Source organism: Myodes glareolus, chromosome 26 (assembly GCF_982192425.1).
Source record: "Myodes glareolus chromosome 26, mMyoGla1.1, whole genome shotgun sequence".
NCBI classification, from domain to species: Eukaryota; Metazoa; Chordata; class Mammalia; order Rodentia; family Cricetidae; genus Myodes; species Myodes glareolus.
This window is the reverse complement of record NC_142051.1, coordinates 32,520,890-32,541,666: the sequence shown is the minus strand read 5'-3', so window position 1 is coordinate 32,541,666 and position 20,777 is coordinate 32,520,890.

The following is a 20,777-nucleotide window of genomic DNA, read 5'->3' as shown; positions in this document are numbered from 1 at the left end:
CCAATCATAAATATGTTGCAAAATTAAATAACCTTCAATCACATGAAATGCTATCTAGCTATAGTATGTCTCTGAGCCCAATAGTAAATAACCGGAATAGGACTAGGTAAAGCCTCATCTGAGTGAATGAGACCCAAACAATGTCATCAAGTAATCTCCTCAGACACTTACTTCCCTGGAGATGTTAAGAGCCTAGTTAAGGTTTCCAGGTCATCAGCAAGAAGTATAGGAGACAAATCAATTTAAAAGATACACAAGATGTTAACACCATCCTATCGTAGATGTGGAATGGAGGGACGAAAGGCAAGACTGAATAATACACAGTGAGAGAAGATGGGCTCGCTACGTCCTATATTAGCACAATGGGGGGAAGAACTGCCTTTTCACTGGAAGTGTCATTTGAGCAAGAGTATGGAGGATGAAAAGGGAGACTTGAGCCCGGGACACTCAGTTTAGGTAGGTGCTTGTAACCCTCCATAAACCGCAGAGAAGAAAACTGTGAGCCTAGCAAAGTGAGCAAAAGAGACAAGACATGAGGCCGGAGAGATGATGGGAGTCATTTCTGCAGGGCAGGACTTCCTCAGCATTCTCATGCATGAACTCTTAACCAGAGACATTTTGATAGAATAGTGGGCATAGAAGCACATAACACAGATTCACAAAACTAACATTCCACTGGTAATAAATCATGAAGAAATATAAAATACTTTGGTACACAGACATATGTAATTTTACAAATTGTTAAAGACTAAAGCAAATTTATCTAATCCATGCTACGTACAGCTTATTCTTAAAAGAAACATAGCTGGTTGCGGCGTGCATATGATTTTCTGCAGATGGAGTTTTCAGGCAGTTGTGAGTCACCTAACCTGAGTACGGGGAGCCACAGGACCCTCTGCAGGAGCAGCGAGCATGTTTAACAGCCGAACCATCTTTCCAGCCCCATGATTCACATTTACTTTGGGCAAGATGAAAAGCCATTCAAGTGGCCTCCGGGGAGATGACTTGATAAAAATTGCATTTGATAGACTCCTTTAGTTGTCCGGACTCAAGGGTCACAGGGATGGGCAGAGGAAGAATATGCAGACTGTTGTTCAAATTGTCGAGCAAGAGATGACGCTGACTTTGGCTTGGATATGCACAGAAACAAAGCTGAGAGGGTCAGCACCCAGATCTGTTTGGAAAATGAAGATGACAGGTTTGGCTGACCTATGAGAAGGGGCATGGGAAGAGAGATCACTCTGTGTTCTGGCCTGAGTCACTGGAAGGTTGGAGTAACCATAAGCAGAGACGGAAAAGATTGAGAAGGTTAAGATGGAAGGACTGAAAGCCAGGCGTTTGGTTTGGAATCTATGCTTTTAGAGGCACCAATTCAGCTTGTATGTGAATTTATCAAGGGGAACTTAGATGCTGGGCTTTCTCTGTTAAAAAATCCTGGCAAAGACAAAATAGAAACCATGGTTGTTCTTCATCGGCACGGAAACAACTTGACTTTATCCAAACCAAGCAGTCATTCTGTCCACGTTAGTAACACATTTTACAGGGCCAGTTCTGGCTGTCTGCAATGTTCCTGTGGTTGCTAGGATAAATAAACAGTATATGCGTCCCTCTGGATGCCTTTGCTGTCACCATGTCAGCATTTCCCAAACCGGCCTTGCTGGACCACAGCAAGAAAGGAAAATTTCCTGATTAAGGGTTTTATTGTTTGCTTTAACATCAAGTGGTTTTCTCTTGTGAATTTCAAATTGCTTAAAGGTGTTTTAGTTTCTGTCCCATTAACAAAAGCGTTACTGGAGCAGTCTTGAATTGTGCTTGATAACCTGCTAGTGGTTTCACAGGCACAAATAAACAGTATTTAAAGATAAAATAGCGTATTCCTAAAACTGTAGGTGGTCTCAATGGGGTTCAGCTTCTAACTCTGCAACCATGTGTATAAAACCATAAGAATGTGTGAATTTCACAACTTAAGCGATTTCTAATGGAAAACTAGAAGGAACATTTATATGATTATTTTATCACTTGCATTAATAGCGGGTTTATAAAGAACACAGACGATCACTTGATCTAGCAACAGAAATAAAGAAAAAGAAATCTTGAAATAATTTACTTTTCTTTCTCTTTCTGTGAAAGAAGGGTTACCCGTTTGTAGGTGTGGGTTCTTCTAGTCAGAACATGTTTTGTGACAGAAATGGAAAATAAATCTTTGTCTACAAGTTAGTTATTTATTTAATCAATTCCGTATTTATTGAGACCCTAGAATATTGCAGAAATTGTGCTAAATGTCAAGAAAACAAAAATAAAACATGTCTGTTTTCTTTGGATTCACAGGTCGGCTTGAAATTTGAGAGAGTACGTGAATATTTCCCCACCCTCCCCTCCTTCCTTCTTTCATTTTTCTTTTCTTTCTCTTTTCAGATAGGCATTTTGCTATGCAGCGGACACTGATCTTGACCTTATAAACACCCTACCTCAGTTTCCAAGCGCTTGAGTTACAGGCACACAGCCCCACATCAGGCTGCAACAAATTTAAGAAAAACAAATTAAGTGACGGTAATCTATAAAGGTCCTCAGAGGAAATGAAAGTCAAAAATATTGCATAGCCATTGGCGATTAGAAAGCATAATGCTATATAACTTTTCTGTGGTTTATCCCCCCACTTTAGCAAAGTCATCTGGAACTCTGTACCAAATGCCAGGCAATCTCTGAGTCAAAAGACAGCCTTCACCTGGACCCAGGAAAGGACAAACATAGCCACCCCTCTTGATGTTTCTGGATGGTGCTCTTTTAAACTAAAATTCTTCTCACACCATTTGGATTGATAGGCGACTTTGCAAGCTATTCCTTCCTTCCGGGATTCCACAGCTCTCCCCCGCCAGAGCTCTACTTTGCAAAGATGGATGCTGATAAAGCAGTTGTTTTCTCAACCTAAGTTCCTGCAGGACTTTGCTGTGAGTAACTGAGATTCAGCTCCAGCTCCCAGGCTGCTCTCACTTTCACAGAGCAAATGTCTTCTCCAGATGTTAATGCCTATTTCTTAATAGCTTTCCCAGAAACTGCTTTCAACGCAAGTTGGACTTCAGCGGTAAAAATGCAAAGAAGAGTGTCTTGCCGGTTGCTAGAGTCCTTTAGCTTTTTGCTCTGTTCAGTAAGTTCTGTGTTTTTTATGGATGGATCAAAGCAGAAGAGAGTAAGGATTAAGGAGACGTCGTGTGATATTTTGTTTCACATCTGCAATGTGCAATTTGTAAGAAAAGTTGATTGAGTGTGATGATGCATGCCTGCTACTCTAACCATTGGGAGAAAGGAGCAAGGGAAGAGCTATAAATTCAAGGCCAGCCTAGTTTACACAGTGAATTCCAGCCAACTTGATCTACATAGTGAGACCCCCTTCTCAGAAAAACAAACCAAAGAAATGAATAAACAAGAAAAAAAAATCAGTTTAAGCAAATCTAACTCCTCAAATAGTAGTCATTTCCTCATGGTAAAGGCATTCACAATCCTCCCAGTTTTGTTTTTCATATACAGTTCGTTACTGTGTTTGTGGTAATCGTTTGTGTAATAACATAGCAGAACTTTTGACTTTTATCTGCTAGTACATACTGTTCAACTTCTCCTCACCCTTTCTCCAGCTCTGGCAACAGCCTCCTTTCTGCTCTCATCTTATGTGAGATCAGCTTAGCTTGTGAGAATGTGCACCTCTTGTTCCTCCGTGTCTGGTTTACATCACTTAGGACAACAATATTGCAGCTCTGCTCCCTTACATGCCATGGAATACTTAGGCTTTTTTGTTGCTTTATCATCTTGTAGGAGAACCCAGACTGGCCTGGAGCTCACCATAATTCTCCCATGTCAGTCTCACTAATATAACTATTACAGGTATGAGTTATCATATCCGAGTAGGAAGACCAGCAGTAAAAAGAATATAAACATCTCATCTGCAACAAGATTGTTGGAGAACTGAAACTTCTGACCCTAGAAAACAGCAAACTTCTATTGGGTTATGAGTGTCAGAGTAAACTACAATGTCAATCAAGTGCTACACTCTGCCTTTTGTGTGATTCTGTTCGGTTTACAAGTGTATTCTTGGGTGTGTTTTCATTGTTTCTCAATAATGAAACCAAGTACTACTGTGGTAGGAAAGGAGACAAGGACTGAGAGATTGGCAAGGGCATTGACGTATTTATGAATGTGGCTATATGACTAGATGCAGGCTTCTTCTGGTAGCCATAAGGAAAGCAGCTGAGGAGCTAAGAATGTTGGTGAAGAAAATTGATCTTTTCCAAGCTCTGGTCTTCCTGGGTCCTCTCTATCTTCCTATTTCTTTACCTTCCCTCCTCCAATTCTCGCGTTCCATCTCAGACTTGCCACATACGTAAAGCCTTGGTATGTGAATGGTAAAGAGGATGGGGTCCAGCTGCGTGGCCAGTGCAGAAACAGAGTAGAAGAAGGGTATGAAGTTGGTACAAATCAAGGAGTCTGCGAGGAAGCCTGAATTGTAGCTGCTGGATATGGCTCAGCTTCTACTGGGCTGGTGCAGAAGCATCATTAGGACAAAATGGCTATGACTTAATTACCAGGTCCAGTCTTTTTATCTGCATATATGATTTATGTGTTATCAGTTTCACAATCTTAATTTTAAAACTGTGATAAAGGTGCCTATCATGCAGAGTAGAGACAAGTTAGCATACTTTGTAAACAAAGAAAGGCAGCCTGATCTTTTTAGATCAGAAAATAACTAAATTATTAATCTTACCATTATCATTAAGCATTGATCCAAAAGTCCTCAGCAGTGCACTATCAAGAAAAATGAAAATCGGGTAAGAAAATGTAAATCTGTGTTCATTAGATGATGACATATGCAGACAGAAAATACTTACACTGCAAACAGCCTAGTGCTGGAACTCATAAATGTGAACACAATACATGCCATTTTAATTTTAACCAGTATGCCAGCTTCTCAGAAATTTGGGAAAAAATTTACCTTGAGACCTAGCTATACCAATGGTGGGCTCATACCCAAAGGATCCTCAATCATACCATAAAGACATGTGCTCAACTATGTTCATAGCAGTGTTATTTCTAATAGTCAGAAACTGGATACTACCTAGATGCCCCTCAACCAAAGAGTGAATAAGAAAAGTGTGGTACATTTACACAATGGAGTACTAATCAGTGGTTAAAAAAAAAAAAACAACCAAAAAACCAACAATAACACAAAATGACATTATGAAATTTGCATGCAAATGGACAGAACTAGAAAAACTCAGATAAGAAAGACAAACATGGTATGCACTCACTCAAGTGGATATTAGATGTAAAGTAAAGAATAACCAGGCTCCAATCCACAGCTTCAGAGAAGCTAAGTCCCAAGAACTCTAAGAGGAATGCATGCATTTCCCTGGGAAGATCTCCTGGGTAAATAAGGGTTGGGGAGGGAGGAGGGAAGAGAGTGGGGGGATGGAAACATGAGGGATTAGGTCCTCTGAGTTGGGGCTGGCATGGAGGGGGAGAATAGTGAAAGAGATGTCTTGGTAGAGGAGGAAATTTCAGGGGTAGGGAGAAACCTGGTGCCAGGGAAACCTCCAGGCATCCACAAGGATGACTCCAGCTAAAACTCCTAGCAATAGTGGAGAGGGTGTCTTGAACTGGCCTTCTCTTGTAGTCAGATTGGTGACTATCCTAGTTGTCATCAGAGTCTTCATCCAATAAGTGATGGGAGCAGATGCAGCGTTGCACAGCCAAGCACTGGAACGGACTCCAAGAGTCCAATTGAAGAGAGGGAGGAGGGATTATGTGAGCAAGGGGAGTCAAGATCATGATGGAGAAACCCTCAGAGACAGCTGACCTGAGCTAGTGTTAGCTCACAGACACTAGGCCATCAACTAGGGAGCCAGCATGGGACTGACTTAGACCTTTGCATGTGGGCGACAGTTGTATAGCCTGATCTGTTCATGGTTTTGGTGTAGAGAGCTGCGTGGAGCCGCACCTAAAAGATGGCGCCAGCTTCTGCCTTCCGTGATCCCGAAAGCCAGTGCTCTCAGTGGTAAACAACACCTTATTTGGCTAAGGCCAGGATCACACGATGATCGTAAGCTGCTTGCGTATAAGTGGACCTATGGACAGTGCCCACGTGCGATCCAGGACTGGCTGGAGGTGCTTGCCCGGAGAGAGAAACTATTGTAACAAGGTCCTGAGTAAACTGCTTGCAAGAAGAGCTCTGGTGTAGGTGTTGAGTCTTCCTTGCTGGTCGAGGCGGTCACGACACAGTGGGATCAAATCTTGTCCCTTGTGTATGAACTGGCATTTTGGAATCTATTCCATATGGTGGGATGCCTTGCTCACCGTTGATATGGGGGGGGGAGCTTGGCTCTTCCTCAATTTAATATGCCATGTTTTGTTGACTCCCATGGGAAGCCTACCCCTTTCAGAATGGAGAAAGAGAGGATCTGGTGGTGGTGGGGTATGTGGAGGTGGGGGGAAGGAATGGGAAAAGATGAGGGAAGGGAAACTGTTGTTGGTATGTAAAATACATTAAAAACTTAATAGAAAAGAGAAACAAGAAGTAGTAGTAGTAGTAGAAGAAGAAGAAAAAAGAAGGAGGAGGAGGAGGAGGAAAAAGAAGGAGGAGGAGGAGGAGGAGAAAGAAGAAAGAGGAGGAGGAGGAGGAGGAGAAGAAGAAGAAGAAGAAGAAGAAGAAGAAGAAGAAGAAGAAGAAGAAGAAGAAGAAGAAGAAGAAGAAGAAGAAGAATGTGCCTTCCTTCCTGTGTAGTATAGAAAGTTTCACCTGAGTAGCACTAATTCCTTTTTAATCAAAGCTGTTTCTTCAGCCTCAACCTAATGCTCCAACATACCCAACATGAGACCGTCTTTCATGAAATAGCTTGAACACATCAGTAGTATAACCACTTACTTAAAAGGGGACAGGACTTGGCAGGGGATTTATAAAGGGAAGTGCAAGATAGACATATAGATTCATAGAAACATTTAGGGACAGACTGTCATGCAATTGAAGCAGTCATCCAGGGTTGTAGTCCTCAATCTGTGTGTAAAATGCTGAGTGAAAGGAAGAAACTCTAGGTGCTTATAATACATTCTGAGATACTTTTGAAAGTCATTGCATAGTAAAAAAAAAACCAAAACACTTGATTTGACCTTCTACTGCTTCTCAGTGAAATGCTAAACAAGGTGACAGTTACTTTAGAAAAAAGAAAAGAAAGTCTTCTGATCATTTATGTAATGTAATAAATGCACATTTCTTGCTCATGAAGTAGTGGAAATGGATATTCCTGGTAGTTGTACCACTGTTTCCCCCTATTGCAAATAAAGACCCTGACTATTTTCACTGATAGAAGGAATAGGTGAATTTCCTGAAGGACATGCATGGTTTATACTCACCCGGTCAAGGACAATGTGAGGAATTTAACTTCATCTCCTACATGTCTGGACCTGGACATGGCAGTCACTCCTGCCATTCCTATTATCATGGAGCATATTAGTTATAGCATCTTCTTTGCTGAAGGCAATAATAGAAATTGAATTTCAGAGAGAAACATAAATTTTCATGGGTTTTTACCAGAAGCAGCAAGTTTTCAACAACACCATAAATTATGTTGTTGATGAACAGCCCATCAGATTCCAGGAATTTTGCCCCAAACCAGGTTCTCATTTATAAAGATGATTGAGAAAGGATATAGAACAGCATTTTGCAAAACCAGCACATGGGACATTATTTGAGGGTTCATATTTACCACTGAATTACTCTATCATTACTTTACTGGTTAGATAAACTAATAAATAAAATTAAAATCTAAGGTTAATTTTTAGTGTAGCAAAACCCTTTCAAATGCCAATTTGTGTCTTAGTTAGCCTTTTCTTTTTGGCAATAATTTTGTTGTTAGAGGAGACATTGACAGCTAGTGGATCCGGGAGTTTGTTGTGGGACCTAGTTTTGTCAGAATATATATTCATAAACTCTCACCAACATGATTGCCCAGGCAGGAGTTGAACAAGAATGGCAACAATGGACATGCCAAAGTAGATGGAGAGAGACCAGAAGGCATAAATTGTCATGCCACCTCCTGCAGAGAGTCTGTGTGGTCTCTCAAGTAAGATGGGGCACAAGCTTCTAAAAAGAGTGTCCACAGAGAATTATATGTGCACTTTGCTTCCTGCATTGGAACCCTTGAACTTTTGGCATTACCTGCTTATGTTCTAAGAAATGGAGTTTGGTTTCTTCTGGAAGGAAAGATAGTATGTTTTAGTTTCCAGAGTTACTAATGAGTCATTGCCATATACAGAAGTATATGATGGTAATGGAGGAAGATGGGTTAACATTCAAGGAAAAAAGATTTCCAGGTTTAAGTTTGTGCTTAGTAAGTAAAGAACAAAAGGCAAACTTAATTAAGCAACTAAGACAGATTCAGCAAAAATGGGATAAGGATAGAAGAGAGAGATAAATGCCTGTAACGTCTTGAGATTGGTTTTGGGAAAGGTTTAAAATATGGAGAAGGAGAAGAAAAGAAAAAGGTTTTCTGCATTGATTACAAAAATATAAAAAGATTGTGTGACTGTTAACCACAACTGCTTGCCTTTAGCTCAAAATGTCATTCACTCATAGCCTAGATAAAGATTTATATCAAAACCTATACCAAGCCATGCCTAGCATGACCAACTGCAGACTCACACTGGTATATCTGTCTGATGAAGTTCTATTCTCATGTATCTGATATAATGATTCTAAGAATAAGCTGTACCACATGAAAAAACAATACATGCTGTTAAGCAATCTTTTCTGTATATGAGCCTCATGCCTAGTACAGATGCATTCAGATCTAATTCCATTGCGTCTTGTGTCTATCAATCGCCAACTCCTTACCCACCTGTTCCTGAGACCCTGTCTCGTAGGCCCCAGTGCTCCAGTTGAACTGGTCCATCGCAGGTGGCATCCAACATGGGGCCCAAAAGCTGTGATTTCTTCAGACATCTCTCAGGATAGGTAAGCTCTCTCTCCTCATTTTTTTTTTTCAAAAATTTTCAGGTAAGGATAGTACCTTGCTAGAGTGTTGCAGGCTCATTGGTAAAGGATCACCAGTTTAAGACAAAAGTAGGGAATGAAAAAAACTATGGGGCATTCTCATTCCAAAAGCAAAGACCTGTTCCTTGTTCCTTTCTGTGTTGAGTCATATGCTTGAAGGAAGAGGAAGCAAAGTTTCTTAAAAAAAATATTAAATGACTTTTATGGTTTTATTTTGAAAGTGAGTCCTTGGTTTCCTAAAGAGGGTACTCCTTCTCTATAAAACTGGAAAAAAGTAGGAAAGGAAATAATAAGGTATTATGGAAAGCATGACCCTGGGGAAGTCCCTACCCCTGCATTTTCTATTTTTGTTTAGAAAATTGATGTGTTAACTGATAAATCAAAAATTTAACTCAGAAGTTTTTAACTGAGGAGACTTCTTTGGAGAAAGACAAAGAGTCTGATAAGAATCCTTATCAGAAAGACAAAGAAAAAGAAAAACAGGCTTGTAAAATCCCTATGACTAAATATTATACCAGGAGTAAGACAAACTTGCTTAAAGCAAATTTCAAGGAGGTTGGGTATGAAGATAAAAAAAAAATTATTGAGATTTTAGAAGAAGAGGCAGCTAGATATCATGATGGTGATGAGGAAAGAGATCCTTTTAATGATCAGGATCCTCTAAATCCATTCACTAGCCTCTGCTCCCAGTCCTTATAATAAAAAAATTAATTAGGAAAAAGGAAGGCATTGCTTCCAACTGTAGAACTTATGGGAGCAGTGCAAGAGGCAAGGACTCTTTGTCTTTCTGATTCCCAGGTACAGCATTTGGTGATGAACAACCACAGTGGGAACCCCTGCCCTTAAAAACATTAAAAGAATTACAGATGGCATTTAAATTCATGGGACCCTCCTATAATACTCTACAGATTTTAGATATGATAGGAAGTATATGTTTAACACCATATGATTGGTATCAGACAGCAAAATCAATCCTGTCTCCAGGACAATATTGGAAAACACAATATAAAGATGGAGCACAGGATATTGTGCTCTCCCAAAGAGAGGAGCAAAACCAACTATGGGCATGCATACAGGTTAAGGAAAATATGCTACTTTACAAACTCAAACTAAAATACCAAAACAGTTTTTAAAAGAAGTTTCAAAATTAGCTGTTACAACTTGGAGGAAATTGCAAGTAGGGGAAGGCAAGACCACAGTCTTTGCTGGTATTAGGCAGAAAGCAGACAAACCATAATGAGGATTTTGTGGCTAAACTAAAAAAAAAAAAAAAAAAAAAGTTTTGCAGAGAATGTTTGCTCCTTCAGAAGGAAATAAAATGTTATTAAAACAGCTTGGAAAAATGCCAATTCCTTCTACAAAGAGCTTATAAGACCAATCAAAAAGATACGGACGATACAAGATTATATTAAAGGATGTATTGATGCCTCACCAGCAATGGTTAAAGGTATAGCCTATGCTGCAGCAGTTAAAGGACAAATGTTCAATGGTACCTATATACCAGGATTTAATTAACAAAAAACAAAAACCAACAACCCAAGCTGAAGGGGTATACTTCTCCTGGTACGGCCAACCAGGATACATGAGTAAAAATTGTAACAATAACCATAAGAATATTTCATCAAAAGGAATTAAAAATAAGGATCCACCAGGGTTATGCCCCAGATGCAAACACTGGAGAAATGAGTGAAGGGAAGCACTGGAGCAATGAGTGGAGATCAAAGTTTGATAAGAGAGGCAACTTGTTAAGTAACAACAAAATGCTGATGATGCGAAAAACGAGAAGAGGGGTAAGCCCTCAGCCCTGTAGCAGAAAGAGGGTACACAGAGCAAAGGTCATCTAGCCTTAATCCTAAAGCACCTAGCTTTTAATATATTTGATTTGCCTAGGGCCACACCTTGAGGCACAGGTTTGGATCTTGCTGTGATAAAAGATTATTTCTTGTCTCAGAGAGATGGGACACAATTAGTAGACACATATATGCAATGACCTCTGCCGCCTGATGGGCTAGTAGGATTAATCACTGGCAATAGTTCTAATTATTTTAATTAATTTAAGAAAATTTGAAGTTCTACCAGGAGGAATAGATGCTGATTATACTGGCATTATAAAAGGAATGATTCAACCATTAAAAGAAACTATTCAGTTACATAAGGATCAAAAAATGACACAAATATTGTTATTAAATTATGTAAAGCTGCCTAACCCTGTGCTAAAGGAACATAGAGGGCCAAAAGGGTTTGACTCTATAAAAGAAATTTCATGGACACAAAAAACAAATCACCAAAAAGAGGGCCTTTTAAAGTCATTAAAGTTAGTAAAAGGCTTATAAAAGGACTTTTAGATACAGGAACAGACAGATCCTGTACAGCAGGCAAAGATTTTCCCTCTGTTTGGCCTGTTACCAGAACTTCATTCACCTTACTAGGATTGAAAATGGCTAATACTGTAGTAAAAAGTGTAAGAAGATTAAAATGAGAATGTAAAGACCTACAAGGATACTTTTGTCCTTGTGTGATAACTTCTTTACCTTCTCCTTGTGGAGAAGAGATATTATGGAAGAAATGAATGCAAAGTTAGTTACATCAGACTCTTTGAGTCTGCAAAATTTTTCATACGGGCCACTGGCATTTAGCATGCAGATTCCATTATGTAAAAGAATGATGTGCCTGTATGGATGGATCAATGGCCCCAGACAACAAAATAAATACAGCCTAAAAACTTTAGTTCAAAAACAATTTTAACAAGGCCATTTAAAAAAAATCCAATAATCATTAAAATATACCAATTTTTGTAATAAAAAGGAAATCAGGAAAACGAAGGCTCTTACAAGATTTGAGAGCCATTAAAGAAACTATGCATGATATGGGAACGCTTAAACCAGGGCTTCCTTCAGCTATAGCTGTGCCTCAATGATATAATATAATTGTTATTGATTTACAAAATAAAATAAATGCCTTTAACTTCTTAAAATTGGTTTTAAAATTTTTTAAAAAGTTAAAAATACAAAAAGTTGTTCCACATAGATTTAAAAAATATAAAAAGATTATAAACTATATAACTGTTAACCACAACCACTTGCCCTTAACTCTAAATGCCATAAACTCATTGCCTAAATAAAGATCTATATCAAAACTAATGCTAAGCCATGTCTAACATGACCAACCACAGACTCACATGAGGGGCATCTGTCTAATAAAATTCTATTCTCATGTATTCAATATAATAATTCTAAAAGTATTCTATAACACATAAAAACAATACATGCTATTAAACAATCTTTCCTATATAAACAATAAACTTCATGCCTAATAAAAACACATTCAAATACACATTCAGATTCAATTTCTTTGAGTTTTGTGTCTGTTTGTCATTCACCGACACCCTACCCACCTATTCTTAAAACCTTGTCCTGATGGTCCCAATGCTCCTGCTGAGCAGATTCATCATACTAAACGCTACAGATAGTGACTACAGGTCACTAAGGGATGATGAGAATCCAAAAAGAATCAGATAAAAGTACACCTCCTGGTTATCTAATGCCAAATGATGAGCCCAAGTTACTTTTGTTCAGGGTTTTATGACAGTGTCAGAGAACCAAACTGGGACACTAGCTATGACTAATTGTTCTTCTAAAGAAGAAAGTATTTCACACAGCAGACTTTTAGTGTTCTAGCCCTTACAGTCCTCAGGGTGCACTTATGTGCTTGTGGACACACACACACACACACACACACACACACACACACATACCAGTAATAATCAAAGAAAAAGTGGCTCCTATTGAGAATAGTGGGGAAAATGGGAAGGGCTAGAGAAGAATGGGAAGAAGGAGAAGTAATGCAATCACATTTCAATTAAAAATGTAAAAGAGTAAATAAATTAGTAAAACAGAAGAGGTATTCCAAATACCCCAGAAAGAATAAAGTCATTCTTTCTAAGCAATAAAACTCAATGGAAATGTTCTCTAAATTGACATTTTGCATCAAAACCTGAAATTATAAAAATGGAGCATCAAAAGCTGGATAAAATGTAGCAAAAGTTTTTGAATTTGAAAAATTAGTACCAATATAAAATGTCCATAAGGATATATGGGACACACAACATATGAAATAAAATTTCTGTAGATTGTAGGACATTGTACTCATTTCAGATTTGTACTGAAACCTGCAGTTTGGAATCAAATGAAAAATTGTGATAATTTTAGGAATAAAACTGTCCATATTACTGTGAAAAAAGATTAAGTCAAAGTGTTGGAAGAACCTATCAGTTTGTTTGTTTGTTTTTCAAGGCAGGGTCTTTCTGTGTAGGCTTGGCTGTCCAGGAACTCACTCTGGCCATGCTGGCCACCTGCCTCTGCCTTCAGAGTGCTGGGATTAAACGGGTGCACCATCAACACCCAGCAAGCATATATTTTTAATCAGTTGAAAAGTTATGGACTGAAATAGCCAGTCTCTTGAAATGAAAGGAATGCACGCCTCAGTTCCCATCAATTTTTAAATGATGAAGTGTGCCTGGCATTCGGCTCTGCTTGTGCCTAATCATTATTAACATTCTTAGCTTTGTTTGGCAAAGAAAATATAATAGTGCTTATAAAAATATCAATTTATTTTTTTAACTTTTTCTTTTATTTTTGAGATCATGATATAATTATAACATTCTTCATTTCCTTTCTTTCCTTCCAAACACATTCAAATACCTCTCCATATACTATTTTAAATTCATGGACCCATTTCTATTAATTGTTATTGCTTGCATATATGTATAGGCATATGCATATTTATTCTTAAATATAACCTGTTAAGTTTAATATTAGTTGCATGCATGTTTCCAAGGTTGACCATTTGATAAAACATAGATAATAATTCTTTATATTATCTTAGAACTAAAAAAATAAAGATAAAGTCTTGCATTTCTATGCAATGCAGTATCATTTATTTATTTATGTGTAACAAGAAAAAGCTTTTTAGAATAATCCAATAGTAAGTATTATTCAGAGATCAGCCAGAAAATTTGCTCAGTGGGTTTTGTTTTTTTTCTATCTTTACCACCATTATCTAACACCGTTTTCTCTCAACTATGCTATGAAATATTTAGAATGATATTTTTTGATATTTCCATTCCCTAATTTCTGTACTTCCCTATTCTACCAAATAGCTTTATTAAACTATAAAGGATAAATTGGGTAGCACCTCTCCATCATCCCATTATATTTTATTTTTCATAGCTTGACTTATTGTTTTCTCAAGATATATTGCTTGCTGGCTAATAGCCATTCTACTTCCACGTACATAAATTTTGAGAACAGAGATCTTTTTCTGTTTTGTTTGCTGCAATGGCAAAAGTAGAATGATTCTAGATAGAAACTCAACGTTGCTGAGTAAATAAACAAATGATGTTAAGAATATGACTAAACAATAAAGGTTTTTTTTTAGTCAATATACTTACTCTGAGAAAACTCAACATGTATGAAATTATTAATCAAAACTATGTGAGCTGTTTGTCTTTCTTTCTAGTGCTACACTTTTGGTAAAAATGGAGTTGTGAAAGTCGGCCTCAAGGGATGCTTTGTTACTTAAGTTCTGAGAGGGGCAAGTCAAGGAGGGATTGGAACGCTAGGGGATGGACAGAGCTCAAAGTGACAACACACCAGTGAATGCAGCACTTTCGCTATCGCTTCACAGTTTGGAAACTTGTGCTTTCAGCAAGAAGGCTTCCATTCTGCTAAGAGTGTCCAAAGAGAGGTCACAAGAAATGGGAGGAGGTAGAAAGAAGATATACATGGAGGGAGGGAAACAGGAGAGGAGAAAGGGGGAGAGAGAGTCAAATGCCAAATGTGATTCTTTGAATTGGCTCTGGACTCAGAACCCTGCAGTTGTGGTGGAGCACATTCTTCTCGGCAGCAGCAGGAGGGAGAGCCCCATCCTGCCTGCAATAAGTGTATTGTGTGTACGAGTGGGTTATTCAGTCTTTGGAAAAATCCTAGTGGGATATGTGGTGATGTGGAATGCAAATTTAAGAAGAGCTACAGCAAAGATCTCTTGCTGCAGATTTTGCTTGAGCTTGTCATCAATGAAATAGTTGAAAATCTTTCTTTGATCACTGAACCGTATATTTACATAACACAGTGGATTTTGAAGGCAAGATAAAGGATCTTGAGCAACCCAGATATGTTCTTTAAAATAAACACAGGCATGAATACTTGTGAAATGCTGACCAGGGTGCACAAAAGTATTTAACCCCCTATGGGATTATACCACGGGCATTTTAGAATCACACTTAGACTTTCCACTGAGCAGTTTTCATATTTGGATGAAAAAGTGTAATTGCATTTCATCAAACTACTACAGTAACTACAGATGTTTAAAATAAGTTTTCAAGGATTTGTAGAAAATGCACAGATAAAATGGACTTCTAAAGCATTCTCTCTACTTCTAGTTTGAATAGGAATTACATGAACAGAATGATCTAGTGAAACTGTAATTACAAAATGGCTTGTAAGAGGAATCCTGAACCAGCATTTTTGTATTTATTGATTTGAAGTATTTATTGATCATCCTGACATATTTCATTTGGTTTCAGGCTCATGTAAAATCATGATGCTGTAAGAATCTTCAGCAAGGACACTATTGTGTCTCTGTTTTCATTTCATTTTATTTTGTTTCATTATTAGGTGTGTGTCCCCTAGGGACTTAGTCTCTTGGTGCTGACCCATTCCCCTCCCCACATCATCCTAGATATTTGTTTAGCCCATCTCCAATCCTCGGAGTCTCCTGTTGACATTCAGAACCACTCTCTACCAACCACTTCTTTTCTGTGGAAAAGCCACACTAGGCTGGGATTCAGGTAGTGTGGTCTTGGACTTGTTGGGTGGTGCTTCATGACCTCCATTCCAGTATCTCTAAACCTAACCTTACTCCTATTGCAGCCAGCTGTCAGGACCCCCGCATCCTAGCCCATATCTGTCCACTGGTGAAGTGGTTTTCAACCTGTGGTTGCAACCCCTCTGGGGGCTAAATGACCCTTTCATAGGGGTTGCTGAAGAGCATCAGAGAGCAGAGATATTTATATTATAATTCCTAACAGTCGCAAAATTACAGTCATGAAGTAGAAACAAAAATAATTTTAAGGTTGGGAGTCACCACGCCATGAGGAGCAGTAGTAAAGGTTTACAGCATTAGAAACCTTGAGAACCGCTGTGCTAGGAACTCTGGCCCTGTATTGTTGAAGGAATGGCAGCTGCCTTCCTACCCAAATCCCGGCTAGCTTACCCCAAAATAATTACATGGAAACTACATTCTTTTAAACACTGCCTGGCCCATTAGTCTCAGCCTCTTATTGGCTAATTCTCACATATTGCTTTAACTCATATTTAGTAATCTGTGTAGCACCACGAGGTGGTGGCTTACCAGGAAAGATCCTAACCTGCGTTTGTCTCAGAGAAGAGAGTCATGGCGACTGCCTCACTTCCCTTCTTCCTCCCAGCATTTTGTTCGGTCTATTCCACCTACCTAATTTTCTGTCCTATCAAAGGCCAAGGCAGTTTCTTTATTAACCAATGAAAGTACCACATAGACAGATGACCCTCCTCCATTACTTTGTGTGAACCCAGGCTCTCCCTATTTCTTTCCCATCACCCCTTCAGCCTTTCCTTCTAGCCCATCTCTATTTCTGCTTAACTCAGGCTGCCCAGCAGTTCCAGTCTCTACCAGAGTCTCCACTGCCACGATACTTGGATAGGACACAATATGGGCAACAGCAGTTATAGAATAGAATACCCACCCAACAAGTATAAGACTAGACTAGATATCTACACTAAGAACTGTCCAAGGATTTATATTAAGTCATGAGCTACTACTTTTTGAATGGCATATTGTTGATCTATGTTTCTTGAGTGGACCTGTTCACAATTCATTATACAATAGGATGTAATTGCAATCATGTTTCATATTGTTAATTGGGCATGTAGTCAGCCATTTGTGTGTACTTTTATCCCTCTTAACATTTTAAAATTCAATTATTACATAATATTGAAAAATTGTTTTATTCATAGATTACTGGGATGACTCTTCTTAATTGTCAACTTGACTACAGGTGGAATGAACTACAATCTGGAAATATACAGCACACCTCTAAGAATTTTTGCTTGATTTGAAGCAGGTGAATCTATTCCCAGTTTGAACCTTGGAGATAGGAAGACACATATCTTTGATCCAGATCTTGAATTGAAACACATGCCTTTGATTGAAATCTTGAGGCAGGAAGATACATCTTTAAGTCTGGGTCACATCTTCTGCTGGAAGCCTGCATAAGGACATGAAAGAAGGAAACGTTTACTTTTGAACATGACAGTGGGGCTGCAATCAGAAACTTAGTAGATATGACGAGCTGCCTGTGCACAAGATTTGTTGAGAAGGAGAGAAATTAGCAGGAATGTGCATGGGGGAGAGTAATTGGAACTCAATATGATCACAATACATTATATATGTATGTACATATTTATCTATCTATATCTATGTATCTATATATCTATATCTGTCTGTCTATCTATCTATCTATGTATATATCTATATATGTATATCTATCTATCTATCATCTATCTATCATCTATCTATCTATATAAATAATCTGGTTTAAAATCCAACCAAAGAAACCAAAAGAGAGGCTCATTCACACACATGCATATCTGGGAAAAGCAGGCAGAAAAGTCAACAATGTACCATGGTATTTACCCTGTCAAAAACAAAGTGCAAACTGGACTGAGTGGCGGTCTTGCTGAGAGTGAAGCTTAAATGTCCTCAGTATGGGAAAAAATGTGTTTTAAATTGGGTGTGGGATGAAGAGAACTGCTAAACCAACACAAAGAAAAGGGCAGGCAGCATGAGATAAAACTTCAGGTTCTGATATGTTATCTCACACAGGTTTAGTTTTAATTTTACTAGGATTTAGCAAGTATCAAATGAAATAATTTTCTTTTGCATAATCATTATAGTGGGTTGGTATGTGTGTACTCATGAACGCAAGCAACAGCATATGGTGTGTGTAGCTGTGGGATTGGGTGCTGTGGTGATTGTAATGTGGTCAGAAGGACAACTTTGTGGAGTCGATTACTTCCTTTCACGCTTACAAAATATCCAGGGATTGAACTCAGATCTCTCGGTGGGACCATCTGGCCAGTCAGGAAAGGAATTTTCCATATTATAAATATTAAGTAAATGTAAATGATCATCATTTTCCCTGTCAAGAATGGTAAATGGGTGAATTCATCACTGCCACAGAGTTATTTAAGGAATTGAGCGTTAAAATAAGAGCTGTAGAAAGCACTGCTTAGAATGAGAAGTCTGTTGAGAATGACCACACTGACTCCAGAACCCTGGTATCACAGCCTCCTGACAACAAGGCAGCTGATTCCAGAAGACCTGTGTATTGGTGGGCTTGTGAGACCTTGAAATCTCATTGATCAGGGTCACTTTCAATTTCCCACACTGTAATATTTCTTCACAGCAAGGAAATGGTACTTAGAACCAAGGAAAGGATGTTCGAAGTTGAAATTATTACAAATAAGTCACATTTGAGTAGTATTTACTTTGTCTCCATTGGTCATATTTTTTAAGAACTCTCTAAGAAATGAGGACACCAGAGGTATTCCTCCTTTCAGAGTGGATATAAATAAGAATTCTATATAAATGTTCAATATCAAATTAGCAAGTGTATCAACAAATAACGGGGCATCCCCCTGCCTCTGTGCTTTCTTGCCATGTTCAACTGCAATTTGGGAAGAGAGGGTGCTTTTGCAGCAGATACACATTAATATGATGGTAGGAAGTGGGTCAGGAGTTTGAAAGTACAGAAATGGAAGAAAACAAGTGAAATACAGGGAGTGTGGGCTGAGGGTGGTGAGATCAGGAGAGAACCTGAAAACTTTCAGGGCCAAGATGACATTAGAGACTTTTTTTGCTGGCTGTTATTGATGATCCAGAACAAGCATGCTGTGTTTTCCTCCTTAGATTCTTTTCTTCATTCTACCTTTCCAAAATGGCAAAATGAAATCATGATTCGTTTCAAGGTTTTATTTGAGTCATGGTCATGGCAGTCACAAACCCAAGGAGGCTGAAGAGCCCTCCTGCCTCCCTCTTATTGGCCCATCTACACTGCACCACCCGTTCTGGGAAGAGCAATCCACATACCCACAAGCACATTCCCAGGTCCTTTTAAGATTATTCCAAATTCTTTTCCCAGAAAAGGCATTAACCAGAGGCAGATTAAGTACATCATAATGTTACTTTCCTTGGCTTCCAAATGGGTATGTTTTAACAACTGGGACATATACTACTGAATGACTCTACTAAAGGTCACCGCTCTAACTACCTTCGTTACTGGATGTTAAAGCATAAAAATTGTCAAATTCTCAAATAATGGTATGGATTACAAAATTTCATATGTGTGTCTATAATTAACATTTTTAAAGTATTATTAAGTACATTTAAAGTCATTAATCTAAAAAGCAATGTTTCCTCTAAACAAGCATAGATAGATAGATAGATAGATAGATAGATAGATAGATAGATAGATAGATAGATAGAAACAATATAAACAACTATATATATGGAAAGTTCCACATATATATGGAAACAGAGAGAGAGAGAGAGAGAGAGAGAGAGAGAGAGAGAGAGAGAGAGAACTAAGAAGAACAAGTTCCACAAGGTGTTTTGAAATGCTGTAGTCAGAGTAAGCTTTCAAAGATGCCCACATTTTAGTCTTTAAGTGTTCTTACCCTGTTATATCCTACACCAAGCAGGATTTAAAATAGGTGATGGGATTAAGGGTGCCACAACTAACCCTAAATTTTGAGTTGATCCTGGATTATCTTGGTAAATTCACGGCAATGACATGATCTATAAACAGGGATGAAAGAGGTAGAAGATGCATTGCCAGAGGGTGACAGGAGGAGGAGTCCTGGCCATTGTTGTCTTTAGAATTGGTGACAGAAAGATCTGAGGAATCCGGTTTTTAGCAGGATATTGAAAGGAATGTATGTTCTTTCTCTCTTTTAAATTAAATTTTCAATGATTTTACACCTAGACCGCAGTTTCCCTTCCCTCCTCTCCTCCCACCCTCCCTCCCTTCATCTCAGTCCCCCATATTTTCCTCTTCTGTTTCTGTTCAGAAAGGGGCAGTCTTCTCACAGATATCAGCAAAACATGGCATATCAAGTTGTGGTCACCATAAGTATCTCCTCTAGTATTAAAGCTGGGCAAGGTAATCCAGTGTGAGGAACAGGTCCCCAAAAGACTTCTGTCTGCATACTTGACAGAACGCTGTTTGACAGATATATTAATTTTTAACCCACCCACAACAATTCATTTTGAATTTTTTTAGGGTGGCAGGACAGGGGGACGGGACTCCAGAGTTAAAAAATAGTAATTGTTTTCAGACTAATAAATCTCTGGCAATTTGTTACAGAATGCACAGGGGTTTTCCTGAAATGTTGTCCCCTTCCCTCACTATACTTGAGACATCCTACGCTCGGCCCTTTATGCAGAGCCACTGCTGAAGCACAGGTGTTATTATAAACAAGAGTACTGTGATGGGCACATGGGTGAAACAGGACATAAGGCTGTAGACTCATGGCCTCCTTCAGACGGCCTCTGAGACAAGTCAGTAAGCAAATTCAAAGGATCAACAGAACGATGAAAGAGACCACCACAGCTAAGCCTTACCCATTTTCTGTCCATCAGAAAT